Genomic DNA, 13,053 nt, shown 5'->3' with positions numbered 1-13,053 from the left:
CGACAAATAGATGGAGAAACAATGGAAACAATGACAGACTTAATTTTCTTGGGCTCCAAAATCACTGCAGATGGTGACTGCGGCCATGAAATTAGAAGACCCTTGCTCCTTGGAAGGAATGCTATGACAAACCTAGACAGTATGTTAAAAAGCAGAGACATCACTTTGCTGACAAAGTTCTGTACAGTCAAAGCTATAGTTTTTCCAGTAGTCATGTGTGGACATGAGAATTGGACCATAAAGAAGGCTGAGCACCAAAGAATTGATGCTTTTAGACTGTGGTGCTAGAGAAGACTCTTGAGAGTCCTTCAGACAGCAAGGAGATCAAACCAGTCAATCCTAAAGGAAATAAACTCTGAATGTTCATTGAAAGGACTGATGGTGAAGCTGAAGCTCCAATACTTTGGCCACCTGATGTGAAGAGCCGACTCTCTGGAAAAGACCCTGATGCTGGGAAAGATTGAAGGCAGGAGGAGAAGGGGACGACAGAGGATGAGATGGTTGGATGGCATCACCGACTCAATGGACGTGAGTTTGAGAAGACTCTGGGAGATAATGAAGGACAGGATGCCTGGCGTGTTGCAGTCCGTGGGGTTGCAAAGAGGTGGACACGACTGATAACTGAACAACAACGAAATCAGCGGAGTGATGGCCCGGGGAAAGATGTCCCAGCAGCGAGTAAAGCAAGTGCAAAGGCCCTGAGACAGAAATAAGCTTGGAACAGGAAGAAGGGCACCATGGCTGAAGGAGATCTAATGACAAAGGGTGGTGAGCAGTGATGTTAGGAGACTCGGGCAGAGTCCAAATCACACATATCTGGGAGGCCAGGGGAAGGGATAGTTAAGAGAACGTCATTATTATTCTTTTCAATTTTTTTAAACATGGATTTTTGAGGTTCAATGTGGCAGCATATTAAAAAGCAGAGACATTACTAGTCAAAGCTACGGTTTCTCCAGTAGTCTTGTATAGATACTAGAGTTGGACCATAAAGAAAGCTGAGCACCAAAGAATTGATGCTTTTGAACTGTGGTGTTGGCGAAGACTCTTGAGAGTCCCTTAGACTGCAAGGAGATCAAACCAGTCAATCCTAAAGTAAATCAACCCTGAATAGTCATTGGAAGGACTGATGCTGAAACTGAAGCTCCGATACTTGGGCCACCTGAAGCGAAGAACTGACTCTTTGGAAAAGAACCTGGTGCTGGGGAAGACTGAAGGCAGGAAGAGAATGGGGTGACAGAGGATGAGATGTTTAGAAAGCATCACTGACTTCATGGACATGAGTTTGAGCAAGCTCCGGGAGTTGGTGATAGACAGGGAAGCCTGGTGTGCTGCGGTCCATGGGGTTGCAAAAAGTTGGACACGACTGAGTGACTGAACTGAACTGAACTTTACACATTGTAAATTTCATCCACTCTAAGTATACAATTCAGTGATTTTTAGTTGTTGATATCTAGAATTTACAACTATTACCCATGTCCAGTTTTAGAACATTTCCACAGTCATTGTCGTTCCTTCAGTTTTGCTTATGTTTAGCCTTTACATCCAAAAGCTGATTATTAGAATAAAAAAATAATTTTTCAGGTTTTATTGAGATGTAAGTGATATACAACATTGCTTAAGTTTAAGGTGTACAGCAAACTCCAGGAGATAGTGAAGGACAGGGAAGCCTGGTGTGGTGCAGTCCATCAGGTTGCAAAGAGTTAGACACAACTGAGCAACAGCAACAGCAAAGAATACGTAGCATAACGATTTTATTCACTTATGTATTCAGCCTGAATTCATAAGTCCAGGACATATGTAATCAGTCCTGAATATTCATTGAAGGACTGATGCTAAAGCTGAAACTCCAATACTTTGGCCACCTGATGCAAAGAACTGACTCATTGGAAAAGAGCCTGATGCTGGGAAAGATTGAAGGCAGGAGGAGAAGGGGATGACAGAAGATCAGATGGTTGGATGGCATCACTGATTCAATGGACATGAGTTTGAGCAAGCTTTGGGAGTTGGTGATGGACAGGGAAGCCTGGCGTGCTGCAGTCCGTGGGGTCGCAAAGAGTTGGACACGACCAAGTGACTGAACTGATGTATTCAGCCATGTTGCTTACGTATTCATTCATCCCAGGAATGAATTCTTTTGATGCGCTGAAAAAAAATCAGTTGTTTGAAAATGGAACGGTCAGTCCAAGCACTTCAGTTGCAAGGTATTTTCACTCCCTTCAATTTGGATCTTACAACCACTCTTAAGAGGTGAATATCACTAGCTCCATTTTATAGGTATGAGTGGTTGTACAGAGAGGTTAATTAACCTGTCTGAGATCACACAGCAAGTGGCTGAGAAACCAGGATGTAAATCTAGTGTAGGGCTCCTGACTTCAAGTTCAGTGCTTTCTTCTCCGTGGCTAACTACTATATTGCTGAGTTCTGATCATTGTAAATTAAACAGTTGATTTCTGACAAAACGGCATCCTGTGACCTTTCTCTGCCTCATGGGGCCCAACAAGACACCATCAAGGCTGGCGATGAAAGGCTCAGCTGCAGAGTTTGTATGAGTTCCTCTACAAATAGATCCCCCACCGTGTCTGCACAGGAGATAAGGTGCTGGGAAGATGGGATTCGGAAAATAAACAGAAGCAGGCCATCACTGAGGCTCTCTTGTACTCAAGGAGTGCTGGTGGGAAAGTTCAGATCATCTTTTTTGGGAAAAAGTTCTTTTCTGTAGGCACTGCAGTTATTCCATGGCCATGTGCATGGCCCTTGTTCAATTGGCAAAGGAGCAAAGTGCATTATGCTGCATGGAGCCCTGTGATAATTCGAGTTCTTTGGGTTGACCTATCCCCCAGGTGGGCAATCAGTGTGAGGATCTCTGCATTGGGATGGATCCAGGGCTGGGAGCTGGGTTAGAGTCAGACCTGAAGAGCCAGAGTTTGGTTCTTTGGCTGAGCCCAATGACTGTGGGCTGAGTGTTGAAAGCTGAATTTACAAGATGTCGTGTTGGTGAGTTCCTCTGAGGAACAAGCTCTAGTATGCGATCAGACACACGATTTTTGTTAGGAGAAACACCTGTGACAGGAAATGGGGAGGGAGCCTGGAGAGGTGGGGAGAGCCCCAGACGGCACAGCAAGTCCAACCTCCAGTGAAGGAGGGAGGGAGGGAGGTCGGGTGGCAATACCACAGGTGAGTCCTCAAGCCATCTTTGGGGACAGGACTCTTGTTTCTCAGGAAGGAGTGTCCCTGCCCTGCTCAGTCACCCCAGGGAGTGGCCTGTGGAAGCAAACGGATTTCGGAGCACAGTTGCCCCTGGGCAGTTTCATCCTCTATAGTGGAGGTCTGCGAGACTCATCCTCAGGGCCACCAGGTGATGACCCATGCAGCACAGGACTGGTGGGAACATTGGTTGGCTCACCATTTACGTTAAAAAAGTGAGTTGCCAGCATTCAGTAATCTGTATATTTTACATTTAAAAAACCTGGACTTTTTGCTTCTCTTTATTTTTATTTTATTTTTTTTTATTTTAGTTGGGGGCCAATTACTTTACAATATTGTAATAGTTTTTGCCATACATTGACACGAATCAGCCATGGGTTCACATGTGCTCCCCCTCCTGGACCCCCCACCCACCTCCCTCCCCATCCCATCCCGCCGGTCCATCCCATTGCCCCGGCCCTGAGCCCCTGTCCCATGCATTGAACATGGAATGGTGCCCTGCCCCACACATGACAATATACATGTTTCAATGCTTCTCTTTAAAAACTAGTGGCAGCCTGGCAACATTCAGCCTCCATTCCCACAAGTCACTCAAAATGGAGTCCTTGCTTCAATGAGGCATGTGTTCTCCTTTCGCCTCAGACCCCACCCAGCCCTGTCGCCCTGTCTCCAGCCTTCTTCATTCATTTGTGCTACATATCTGCCCCACTGTGGGCATTTGAGTTTGCACCCCTTGCCTTAAAGATATCTGAAAGGACTTCCCTAGTGGTACGGTGGACAAGAATCCAGCTGCCAATGCAAGGGACATGGGTTCAACCCCTGGTCTGTGAATATCCCACATGCCACGGAGCAACTAAGCCCATGAACCACAACCACTGAAGCCAGTGATCCCCTGAAGCCTGTGCTCCACAACAAGAGAAGGCACTGCAATGGGAAGCCTGTGCACTGCAACAAAGAGTAGCCCCTGCTCTCCGCAAACTAGAGAAAACCCGCGCATAGCAGTGAAGACCCAGCACAGCCCAAAATTAATTAATTGATTTTTTTAAAAGACACTTGAGAAGCTGAAACTCTGAAAGTCAAGTTCAGACATGGAGTCAAATGGGTCGGAGCAATTTTGGAGATTGGGAGACAAGGCCTGAGGTTGACCAAACAGCAAAAGAGCAGCAAGTCAACACCACAGAGCCAATATACCTGCTGGAGAAGCCATGGGGCTTAGGCCAAGAGCGGAAGAACCGATCCCCATGCAGAAACCTTGGTTAAGATGGATGTTTGAGCAGGTAGGCAGCCTGCCTTTGTGTCGGCTCAGTCCAGGAACCATCCTCCACATGCTTGCCCTGAGTGGGAGTTACCCCATCCTATCTGCTCAGCGACTCAGACCATGATGGGTCTGGGTGGTTTTTATTTTCCCAGAATCATCTCATTTAGGAAGCTCTCCTTTCTCCTGTGTGGTTCAGCTGGGCTGCCAGTTCCCAGGCATCTTTCCTCTCCTAAAAGAGCCAGGGATCTCTTTGGCTGAGTTCCTCCATGAGAAGGCCCTGAGATAAGGATTTACATGTAAGTGGTTATTTGTAGGATGACTCGAGGAAGCACCAGTATGAATATGAGTGTGTGTTAGGGTACTCCAGAGCAACAGGACCAATAGAAGATTAATTAATAGGCTCACACAATTATGAAGGCTGACAAATCCCAAGGTATGTAAGATGAGACAGCCCACTGGAGACCCAAGAGAGCTGATGTCTCAGTTTGAGTCTGAAGGCAGGAAAATACTGATGTCCCAGCTCAAAGGCAGTCAGGCAGGAGAAATTCTCTCTTCCTTGGGGGCATGTATGTGTGCTAAGTCATTTCAGTTGCATCCAACTCTCTGTGACTCTATGGACTATAGCCAACCAGGCTCCTCTCTCCATGGGGATTCTCCAGGCAAGACTACTAGAGTGGGTTGCCATGCCCTCCTCTAGGGGATCTTCCTACTCAGGGATTGAATGTGTGTCTCTTAGGTCTCCTTTATTGGCAGGCGGGTTCTTTACCACTAGCACCACCTGTGACCCTCTTCAGTTCTGTTCTTGCCTTCACCCTTCACCTGATTGGTCGAGGCCCACCAAATTAGGGAGGGCAGTCTGCTTTACTAAGCACTTATTTAAATGTTAATCTCACCCCTGAACATCTTCACAGACACACCCCAGAATAGTTTCTTACCAGCTATCTGGGTACTCTATGGCCCAGTCAAGCTGACACATAAAATTGACCGTCACAGGGAGAAATGAGACAATGGAGTTTAAGTCAATACAAGGTACAGTAGGGCTTCTTTTTAGCTCAGCTGGTAAAGAATCTGCCTGCAATGCAGGAGACCCCTGTTCAGTTCCTAGGTCAAGAAGTTCCCCTGGAGAAGGGATAGATTACACACTCCAGTATTCTTGGGCTTCCCTGGTGGCTCAGATGGTAAAGAATCCACCTGTAATGCCAGAGACCTTGGTTCGATCCCTGGGTCGGGAAGATCCCCAGGAGGAGGGCCTGGCAACCCACTCCAGTATTCTTGCCTAGGAGAATCCCCATGGACAGAGGAGCTTAGCGGGCTACAGTCCATGGGGTCACAAAGAGTCAGACACAACTGAGCGACTAAGCACAGAGTGCAGTAATGAGAAAGCTACTTCTACAGACACTTGGGCTCAGTCCTTTTGGTGAGCTTTAGCTGATGGTACAGAACACACCTCAGAGGGTCCCACCTGACTGGTGAGGAAACAGATATTCATCTTGCATCTCCCATCTGACACATCTGAGGGATGCTGCTGGAGGGGCTTACTTCCTGGAACTTCTGGCTCATTTTGTCTCAGCCAAGAATAAGCCTTCAGGTGTTGGGTCTCAGGGATGCCTTTGGCGTATATGGGCTACAGAAGTTCAAGGGACGTGGGTGAGGCATTGCCAGTGTCTGCTGTGATGGGCAAATGGCACATGCCTAGTCAACCACAGTGCCCCCTCTGTCTGGCAGTGTTGACCATGCGGAAGCACTATGGCTTGAGCAGGGGCCGTTGGAATCTCCCCTGGGATTAATGTATCGTGGCTCCTAAAGAGGTAGGATGTGAATGTGGAGCTGTCAGCCTATGCTTTTCCTCATCCAAGAGGAGAGATAGAGAATAAAGGATAGAGATAAAGACAGAGGAGCGAAATGGGGGTGGGGAGGGTGTGTGCCTTGTTGGCAGTGAGTCCTTTCTCTACCCTGGGACTCTTGTTTCTTTCCATACATCACACCAGCTGGATAAACCAATGTATTCCTTTCATGATGATCTGAGTTAGAGTTGGGTTTCTGAGCATGAAGTCAGGAGCCCTTACAGACAGTTATGGCAGGGTAGTGGGGGCGGAGTGAGAGGGAGATTGGATTGACAGAGAGATTGCCCTGGGCCTCAGAGCTTTCTCTACTTATTAGCTGCCAGTGCCTGAGATTTAAGATGCGGGAAGGAAGATGAGTTTATGGTGGAAATTTGTAACCGACCATTAACTAGAATGGCACATCTAAGCCCCTCTGCCTGACCAATTGTTAGGTCTTAACGAAACAGTAATAAAAAAGAATTTTTACTTTCAGCACCTAATTAGCCATTCTTTTCCTTCCCGACTTTTAGTTTTATGACTCTAGCTTCTAGGATGAGATTTTATTGTACTCAAGTACAAATTAAGCCCCCAAAAAGGACTCTCCCATGTTTCCGTGTCTTCAATTTAAATTTATTTTTTGTAGAGTGACACAAAATGCTCCATTAAATGTCACGTGGAAGAACTGTAAATTTTTTGAAGAGGGAAAGAAGCAAGCATTTATCATTGTGATCTGTGTTCTGAACACTATGAGAACTCATATTAATGAAAAAAAATTTAATGCCGTTGTTTGTTGCCTAAAAGAAAGAATTTGTTTAAAGCACTCTAAGCATAAGCACTCCAAAATATGCAGTGATGGAAAATTATAGTAGCTGCCATTGTTAAAAATCTATTAATACTCTGCTAGGTCCTTAATATTTAATATTTCCCATTATCCCATGAGGCTTTGAGGGTGGTTGATCTCCAGTTGTCATGTGAAGAAATGGTGGCTTAGAGAAGACTTAAGTAATTCTCAAAGAGAGGAAAGATGACTCTGGGAGCCAGTTTGCATTAAGATCCTTTGAACTCCAGAAACCTGTGCTCTTCCCACTTGTAAAGAGTATGTGCTATGTATGGGGGTGGTGGTGGTGGGGGTGTATATGATGTGTGTTTCAGTGTTAGACGTTGTTTTGGGTACTACACATAGTAGGCACTCAATAGCACTTGATAGATTTAGAATATGTAGGTAACTGAAACCTTGAGACTGAGGGAGAATTTATCTTTCCACTGTGTCTGAGCAATGAATTTATTAGGTAAACTAGTTATGCTTGTGTCATCATGGAAATTGTATTTGTGTCCCTGTATTTGAATCAAATTTGTATCAAATTCAGATTTGTATTTGAATCCCTGGATTCTTATTTCTTTCTTTCTTGAACTTCAAAGTTAAACAAAGAACCTTGCTGACATCTGCCCTAAATCTTCTTTTGTAACATAGCAGCATATAGATAAGTCTATGAGAGGAGATGAACATAATCTTGTATTTGCAGAGCTCTTTATGGTTCAGAGGGCTTCCCTGGTGACTCAGACGGTAAAGAATCTGCCTACAATGCAGGAGACCTGGGTTCAGTCCCTGGGTTGGGAAGATCCCCTGGAGAAGGGAATGGCTACCCACTCTAGTATTCTTGTCTGGAGAATTCCATGGACAGAGAAGCCTGGTGGGCTACAATCCATGTGGTCGTAAGGAGTCCAACATGACTGAGCAGCTAACATAGTTTAGAAAGTGTTTGCTTACCATGTCCCTTTAGATCCTCCCATGAGGTGATGAGAGGTACTAGAATACTCATTTTACTGGTAGGGAAATGAAGGTTTGGAGAGAGTGGGTGACTTGCCGCAAGGAGATACAAGAGTTAGGTGTGAAAACCAAAAAGTGAGTGGAGTTCATTTGACTTACGGTTCACATTTCCTGAACAAGATTTTGGAATGGCATAAAGCTCTCTTCAGAGAAACAACTGCTTTTCAGGCATTTATAGCCCACTTTAGCAGCACTCAAGTGCATGCCTGTGATCTATATGCTAATTTTGGATATGCCTTATCTCTTAAATAATCCAAGAGTATGTGTGTGGATGCTGTTTGATTTGAAATCCTGTGTGCTTAGAACTAATGGGATTGTAAAACATGTTCCAGAATTTACCCTTCCCTAATTTGCCTTGATTTCATCCACATTAGCAGGGCCACCACCCTCCCCCCCACCCTCGGCTTCTGCTCTTAACTGTCCAGAGTAAAAGCACAAAGTTAGCTGCCCTCAGTTTTTCTCCAGGGTATTAGAGCCCAGGTTGGGTGATGGGAGGGAATGGGGGTGGGAGGAAGGAGGAGAAATTTGAGACCTTTTTAATTTTCCTCCATTCTCTCTAGCTTGGGAAGTTCCATGCTGCCTGAAAGGTAAATATCCATTATATTTTATTTTTTTATTTTGGTTGTGCCATGTGGCATGTGGGATCTAAGTTCCCCGACTAGGGATTGAACCCTCACACTCTGCATTGGAAATGCAGAGTCTTAACTGTTGGACTACCAGGGAAGCCCCTTAATTTATTTTTAACAAATAAACAAATTAAGACTCCATCTTTAATTGGAGTAGTTATTGATGCTCTAAAGATGAATCAGCCAAAGCAGAAATTGGTGGCCAGTTGCTGGGTTCAGGATGAGCTAGCACAAAGATAATGCCAGCTTTGTGTCTGATTACAAAGGTCATACTTGTTCATGATAAAGCATTTGGAATCTACGGAAATTATAAAGAAGAAAATGCAGGGCTTCCCTTGTGGCTCAGCTGATAAAGAATCCGCTCGCAATGTGGGAGACCTGGGTTCAATCCCTGGGTTGGGAAGATCTCCTGGAGAAGGGAAAGGCTACCCACTCCAGTATTCTGTCCTGAAGAATTTCATGGACAGTGTAGTCCATGCCTTGGGGTCGCAAAGAGTTGGACATGACTGAGTGACTTTAAAAAAAAAGAAAGAAAATGCAGAAAATTCCCCGGAAGTCCAGTAGTTAAAGACTTTGAGCTCTCAGTGCTGAGGGTCTGGGCTTGCTCTCTGCCTGGGGAACTGAGATCCCACAAGCCAAGTGATGTGACCAAAAAAAAAAAAGAAGAAAAAAGTTTTATCTATCTGTGTCAGACCTTGGGCTGGTTGGTGAACCAAGAATTCATTACTGTTAAAGACATTCATTGCTCAATGGAATTATTTTATCAGAAGCCTTTTCCTTGATGATGATAATGCTAATACTTTTTGAATGGTTACTCTACGTAACATCTGGGCTAAGAACTTTCCATAATATGATCTCAGTAAACTTTTATTTCCACTGTTTTCTGGGTGAAGAAGCAAGTTCAGAGAGTTTAAGAACTTGCTCAAGGTCACACAGCAACTGAGTAGAGGGGGCTAGAGTTTGGGTTCAGTGTCAGACTCTAGAGTCCAAGGTCTTCATCATTTCTTCATCCATGTATTGTTCAAGAGACAACATGATCCACTTTTGGTTTCCAGGAGAATACATGGGAGGGAAGTGAAGGTACCAAATGGAAAAACAGAGAGCAGGGAAACCAAACTCCATTTGCTGGTCATGGGCAACATTAAAAAAAACAGAGCAAAGCTGATGGTTTCACTTGTGCATTGCCCCCTTCCAAACAGCCACTATTGGAGTATGTACCTTCTGATGCTGCTCTAGGGGTGAATGCTGCCCCCAAGGGTGACCTCTTCTGCCTGTAATCTTCAGAATTAATAGCATATTGGTCCTCTGAGGGTGGTGGGTTGGATTTTTCAAAAACACTTGAAAGTCATTTGTGGCTAAGTTGGGTGACAGTAATAGGTCATCAACTTGTTACTTGTTTCATTTTTATTGAAATAAAATTTATCTTACAGCAATGAGATTGATTTTCTGTGCTATTTTGGAGGTAAATTTGCCCAGAGCAGTGGTTTTCAAACTTTTAACAAACTACCCCTAAGAAGAAAGGAGAAAGAATTCAAATTCTGCAAGTGTAGCCCAAAACAGTCTCTCTAAGGGTGAACATTTCTTTGAAGTTTCATGTTTTATCTTAGATATCTGTGAATTCTGCGTTCTACCTTGTGCTACATCTATTTTAAGTTACTTACTGAGTCAAGTCTACTGATGCTCCGAGGAAGACGGTCATGTTTGTAGCTTTGAATTTTTCAGGGATACAGTAGGGTTCCCCTGGGGTACCTGTGCCCCAGTTTGAGAACCATGGCTCTATCAGAAGATGTCTCAAATTCTGATCCTGGCTCCTTGGTTGTCCCTGAGGGCATTCTCTTTTTCTCTCACTCATTTAAATTCCAATGTTTTGAATAGAAAGTATAGTGTAAAGTTCAAAAGAGAAATAATGCAAAAAATATAGTAAAATGTCTCTCTCCTGTCCCCATCTCCAGCACCTCGGTTCTCCCCGGAGGTAACCAGCTTCCGAGAGGGTCCTCCATGATTCCTGCCTCATGGCATTCACACCCTTGAGTGGTCCCCTCCTGTATTGTAATAGGGTTGATCTTTTTAAAAAATTTATTTTAGTTACTTATTGATTTATTTTTGGCTGTGCTGGGTCTTCGTTGCTGCACCTGGGCTTTCTCTAGATGCAGTGCGTGGGCTTCTTGTTGAGGTGGCTCCTCTTGTTGCAGAGCACAGGTCTAGAGAACCCAGGCTTCGCTAGTTGTGGCGCACAGACTCAGTGGCTCCGGCAGCATGTGCGAGCTTTGTTCCTGGACCAGGGATTGAACCCCTGTCCATGTCCCCTGCGTTGGCGGGTGGGTTCTTAACCACTTCACCACCATGGAAGTCTGCCGCGTCGGTCTTTGTGAGCAACAGAATGCTGCAGAAGTGATGGTATGTCACTTCTGAGGTTAGGTTATAAAAAACTGCAGCTTTGGTCTTGGGCTCTTTCTGCCTGTCCATCTCTCTGTCTCTCATCCGTTGCTTTGGAGGAAGCCAGCCACCATGATGTGAGGTCACTCAGGCACCCTAGGAAGAGGTCCCTGTGGTGAGGAATTGAGGTCTCCCGCTAACAGCCAATGAGGACCTGCGGCCTGCCAGCAACCACAGAAGTGAGGCTGGAAGCTTATCGTTCAGTCCCAGACAACCCTCTGATGACTGCAGTCGTGGCTGGCTTCTTACCTGTAGCCTCAAGAGACCCTGAGCCAGAACCACCCAGCTAGCTGCTTGTGGATCCCAGGTCATAGGCACGGGGAGATAATAAATGCTTGTTGTTCTAAGCTGTGCTGTTTGGGGTAATTTATTATACAGCAGAGGAGACCTAATAAATCCCACCTTCAAGACTATCTTACACTCTTTCTAGAATTTATATATGTGAATAATACAAATATAAATACAAACTCTGCTTTGTCCCTTTTCTCAAAATGTAATCTGCTACACATACTGTTCTATACCTTGCTTTTCTTAATATGATATTTTGGGGAGATATTAATACATAGAAATAGTATGGAGAAACCTCTCTTTTTTTTTTCTAGCTGCTGAATGTGTGTGTGTATGTGCTAGACACTCATGGACTCTTTGCAACCCCATGGACTGTTGCCCACCAGGCTCCTCTGTACATGGGATGGTCCAGGCAAGAATACTGGAGTGGGGTGCCATTTCCTCCTCCAGGGGATCTTCCCAACCCAGGGGTCGAAACTGTGTCACCTGTGTCTCCTGCGTTGGCAGGCAGATTCTTCACCATTGCGCCACCTGGGAAGCAGCTGAATGTATTCTATTAAGTAGCCATACAATAATTTGTTTAGCCAGTCTCCTGTTGGTGGCATTTCCAATATTTTGACATTACAGTGTTTTTGTGAATAATCTTATGCATATGCGTGCAAGTGCATTTGTAGTATCAATTTCTAGATGTCAAATTGCTGGGTCAAAAGAGTAATTTCGATATCATTAAATCTCTCTTACATAGGGATTGTACCCAGTCACCTTTTCTACCCATCCTCCCCAGCAGTATCTGAGAGTCCAGTCTCCCCAGCAAGGAAAGGAGAGCTGGTTGGATTTCAACTGATGTGAAAATGAAATTCTTCAGTTCCAGTGAGCTGATGAAGTGTCTCTCTAAAGACTTATTTTACGTAGGACTAAGAAAACCTTCCAAATTTAGGTGTTTTCAAAATTTAGCATTTATAAATGAATCCAGGATATTCTCTGAGTTTGCTGAGGATACAAATTCAGTTTTCTTTTATTTCAGGCTGCCATGTAGTGTTAGCAGCTGCTTAGGTACAAAGTGGTAACAGGAAGGGCACAGGGTCATTGGAGTCTCTTTCCTTGAAAAAAATGAGCTGCCCCAACATGAACATTCAAGAACGGAATTCTGGAGAACTCCAGAAGTGTTTTTGACAATGGCAGCATCATTGGAATAAGTAGGTACCTTCCCAAAGTGACAATATTTTACCATATTTCCTTATTTATAAGGTACCATTGATTGTAAGTTAGGTCATTGATTTGATAACAACTCTTTGGGGGAAAAAGATGCACTACATTAAAAACTTATATTGATTGTAAGATGAGTGTGTTTTAAAAGTGGTGAAATGTGAAAAAGCACATAGCTTAGATTCATGGAAACACAGTCACTCAATTCATTTCTGTTTAGTTTAACCCAATTGAGTGCAAACCTATATTGGATGCCTTTCCCTTACTTCTCTGTTTCTCTCTTTAAAATTTCACACCGGAAGGGAATAATTAAGTTCAGATCTGAGGAGAACTGATCTGATGGGGCAGAGTGAGTTTATAGTGGACTCAGACAATCCTGAGTTT

At 44.4% G+C, this 13,053-nt stretch overlaps 1 long non-coding RNA gene across 2 annotated transcripts in view; it reads left to right on the top strand.

Moving 5' to 3' along the window:
* The window catches only part of LOC145532044 (uncharacterized), a 494,613-nt gene that overhangs the window by 37,495 nt on the left and 444,065 nt on the right, over nt 1-13,053 (top strand). For both annotated transcript variants that reach the window (XR_014072938.1, XR_014072937.1), the window contains one exon: nt 8,674-8,700. This is a non-coding gene — a long non-coding RNA (uncharacterized LOC145532044). The remainder of the gene's footprint in view (nt 1-8,673; nt 8,701-13,053) is intronic.

This window comes from Giraffa tippelskirchi, chromosome 13 (genome assembly GCF_054371585.1).
Source record: "Giraffa tippelskirchi isolate mGirTip1 chromosome 13, T2T-mGirTip1v1.2.pri, whole genome shotgun sequence".
NCBI lineage: Eukaryota > Metazoa > Chordata > Mammalia > Artiodactyla > Giraffidae > Giraffa > Giraffa tippelskirchi.
This window is presented reverse-complemented; position numbering and strand designations above follow the sequence as displayed.